Source organism: Pteronotus mesoamericanus, unplaced genomic scaffold, assembly GCF_021234165.1.
Source record: "Pteronotus mesoamericanus isolate MK-2021 breed Mesoamerican mustached bat unplaced genomic scaffold, CSHL_Meso_final contig_82, whole genome shotgun sequence".
Taxonomy (NCBI): Eukaryota; Metazoa; Chordata; class Mammalia; order Chiroptera; family Mormoopidae; genus Pteronotus; species Pteronotus mesoamericanus.
In genome coordinates, this window is record NW_026555265.1 from 30,162,462 (window position 1) to 30,166,663 (window position 4,202).

Genomic DNA, 4,202 nt, shown 5'->3' on the forward strand with positions numbered 1-4,202 from the left:
TCACAGTCAAGTACTTTAAAGTCTGCTAGCTGCAATGGCTCCAATTTACATACGTTACTGTTTTGGAACCATCGTTTCAGTAAGTCATTAGTGAACTGAGCGACTTGTTCTCAGTCACCACTTCCAAAATCTCCGTATAATTTGATTTTATTTAATGCCATTAAAATTATTTCCTGGACACTTATAAATTTCCTTTTACATTTCTCTCTCTTATTACTCCTTTCCTGTATCCTTCATGTGTGTTCCTCCTCCCTATTTCTCTCCTCCTTTATTTTCTATCTTCCCAATGTGTTACTCAGAAGTTCTCATATTTTAAGCTTTGCAATCTTCCTTTTTTTCCTATTTTCTTTTCAACTCCTGAAGTCATCTTTATTCTTCATTTCCCAAACGCATTCTTTTTTTTATTTTCCTACTGAAATGTGTCATTCTTACTATCTGTACCTGACATACTACCTCTTGGTTAGGTTTAGACTGCATAAGCCCTAAGAATTTTTGTATTTTTATACCTATCATAACTGGCCTTAAAATAGTTACTTGAATTGAATTCCCTCTTCTTCCCTTTCCTGTGCCTTCAACATTTTAGAAAACTGTCTTCTGTGTTCCCAAAGTGCTTTTCTTTATGTAATGTGCAGGCATATTTTCTAAAAAAAAAATTATGACAACGGTGGGGTACTATGGATAGGAAAGAAAAAAGTGCTAGCAATTTGTCTTGCTTTACACCATGCCAAGTTCCCACTTTCTGCCTCTACTCTCTAATTGCTTCCATATTCAGACCTGAAAAGTAGCAGAATTTGCTCAGAGCTCTTATCTGGAATAGAAAGTGATAAAGCTTTTTTTCTGAAAATGGTAGCTCAGAAATTTTTTTATTTTTATTTTTATGTGTATGATAGCAAAGTCCTTTTAGGATTACCTTTTTTCATGGGGAATGAAAGTGGCATATAGTCACAAGATCACCTAGCATTACAGTAGCTCAAATTCCAGTTTCTAAGAATAATTGAAATAGCCAGATTTTTAGTTTTCATGAAAGTTTTCTTGGTGAGAGTCACTTTCACAGTTAAAAATATGTGTACATTAGGGTATATGTATGATCAAAAGGGTTTAGACAAGGTAGCCTTGAAGCAGTCATCAGAGAGATATTCGTATAGGTTTATATTTGGGAAGAGATAACAGCGGAATGTCTGAGCTCTGCCTACAAGGTAGAAATGTCAGGTACTCATTTCCAAGGACTCATTTCTGGCCAGAGGTAAGCCTCAGATTACAGAGGTTTCTTTTAAAGTCTTCTCTATACCTGAGCCAGACCATTTTATGCAGTTGGTCCCCTGCTGCTTAAAAGAAGATTATCCTCTCAGTGATCAATCCTCACTCTGAGGTTCTGGTACATTAAGAATTGACTTCCAAGAAATTATCTAAACACAAATCTCTAGAATTGCAAAAAAAAAAAAAAAAGAAAGAAAGAAAAGATTTTAGATGGTGACAGTTTGGCATGTGGGAGTCAGTTTGGTTTAAACAAACCAAACAATTGTACAGATTAAAAATAATGCTAGATTACTCTGGACTAAAATAAAAACAAAAAAATTTAGAAATTTCATATTCTTAATATTAATTCAAGTAGAAATTATTAAAAAATAATCTACAATAATGAGAAAACCAAGCATTTATAAATGCTAAGCCAGTCTTCACTTTTTAAAGCATCTTTGCATTATTTATGTTTTTATTGTATGGATTGTCTGGAAGCCCACAGTTTTTATTTCTACTAAACTGGAATTATACACCCAATGTTAACATTTTACATAATCATAAAACATTTATTACAACAAAACAATTAACAAGGTGCAATGCTATTAACTGAACAACAGAGTTTAATAAAACTTTACCAGTTTTTTCCACTGATGCCTTTTTGCTGACCCAGCGCCTATCCAGCATACCACATTCCCTTTAGTCATTATGTTTAGATTTCTCAAATCTATAACAGTTTCTCTGTCTTTTCTTGGTATTTATGAATTTGAAAACTTTAAAGAGTACTGGTGAAATAGTTTATAGAATTTCCCTCATTTTAGTCTTGGGTGATGTCTTTTTCACAAGACTGGGTTTATAAGTTTGGAAAAGTTCATTTAATGATCTTATTTGTATATGATTGGATTTGACTGGCTAAAATTTTGTTTGGAAGTTTTGTGTCTATATGAGAAATATTGGCCTATAGTTTTTTTAATCTAAAAATGTTTTTGTTTGAATTTGTTACCAAATGTAATGCTTGATTCTTAGGATGATTTAGGAAGAAATTCTTCTATTTTAATTTTTTGGAAGAGTGTGTGCAGAATTGGTGTTATTTCTTTCTCAAATGCTTGGTAGAATGCACCATTGAAGGCATCAGAGTCTGGTGTTTTCTTTGTGGGAAGGTTTTAAACTCAAATTCAAATTATTTAATAGAAATAGGGCTCTTTAGGTTTTCTATTTATTCTTTTTTATTTTATCATTTTATTAGGAACAATTTCAAGTCATTTATGAAGGAAACTTTTTTATTTGAGTTTGATGAGTTTTCCAAAAACTATTAATGAAGATATGTTCACCAATAAACCGTAAAACATCAATGAAACTATCATATACTGAGCAAACAGGCTGATACCAAAAGCAAGATGCAACATAAAAAAGATACACTATAAAGAAAGACAATCTGATGGGTATTAAAAAATAATCTCAATATGAAGTCTTTGCTACTAGCACACTACTAATTAGCTATCAAATCCAAACCATACTAAAGTGAATTTGGCTGACAGAAGTCAGAAGTCAATAATAGGGAAAAAAAAAAGGTTCCTGAGTGCAACCTTTTCTCACTAGTGTTTTTGGAGTATTTCTCTGGCTGGTACAAGCAGTATTAGAAAATCTTTTTGGCAAGTGAGAAAAATAAATAAAAATGGAATGCTATTTTTTTTTAAATTAGCAGGCTGTCCAAGGAATATTAAGGGTATCAGTAAAGTAACAAGAGGATAACTTTAAGACATTATTTGTTGTGGGCTCAAGAAACATTCAAAATGAATTTATTTAAAGACATTACAACAGCTATGTCCAGGCATTTAGGTTTAAGGGAAGTAAAATAAAAAGAGGACACTTCTCCCCCTTCCCAAATTAAGAAGAATTTCTTTAAAACCAAGCATATTACTAAACTGCCACATTATACTTGGTAAACACTAACTGGTAACAAAGTAAGTTTAAACGCTGTAATATTCTGCCCAAACTAGCCATTTGACAGCCAGTCAAGTCCCTCATACAAACCTGTTCCTTGTGTAGCACAAATGGCTTGAACACACCATGTACTGTTGGAAGTAGGCTGAAGACCTCATTCATCTTTCATTTGATGACGGCGATAACATCTGGCAAATCCTTTTTGTTTGCAAAAAACAACAACACTGTATCTTGCAACTCATCTTCCTGAAGCTGCACCCCCCCCCCCCCACGCAGTTCTTTGCTGATCATTGAATTCTGAATGATCATTGCTATCTACCACAAAAATAAGACCCAGGGTCTTCTGGAATTAATGCCTCCAGAGAGGCCTCATTTTATCTTGACCACCAACATCTCATACTGTGAAACAAATATTCTTATATTTCTACTATTTCCACATTAAAACCAATGGTACGAATGGTGGTGACTATCTCTCCTAAATTCAGTTTATACAGAATGGTCGTCTTGCCAGCAGCACACAAGCCAACCATCAAAATGCTCATCTGCTTATTGCAGAAGAGACAGGAGAAGACAGAGGAGATGGTGAGGCCCATGACGAGGAGACAGTGGCACCTTCGATGCGCAGGAATAGAAGTAGTTTGGCACTTCCCTGGCTGCCTTCTTTCACGCTCGTGGCCAGCTGAAGGAGAAAGAGGGTGGCGGGGATGGCTAACCAGCCGGCACATCGGTCGAAGCTCCAGAACAGGAATTAGCAGGGTGCGGACTGCGCGACACCCGACCCCCGACACAGCAGCGGCTCGGCTCGGGCTCTGGTGCTGACCTCAAGCTGTGCCAGTCACGCGGCAGGCGCGCGACCGCGGCAGTGGCCAGGCCTCTGTTTTTGAGTGAACTTTGGCAACTTGCATCTTTCAAGAAATATGTCCTTTTCATTTGGGTTGCCTAACATATCGGCATAGTGTTATTCGCAGGATTACCTTATTATTCTTTTTAATATTGGTGGATTTTGTAGTAATGTCAGCTCT

General features: G+C 35.7%; 1 pseudogene; it reads right to left on the bottom strand.

The window, feature by feature from the left end:
• Positions 1-3,232: 3,232 nt before the first annotated feature.
• LOC129079963 (ADP-ribosylation factor 4-like) lies at positions 3,233-3,773 on the bottom strand (annotated as a pseudogene).
• Positions 3,774-4,202: the final 429 nt, after the last annotated feature.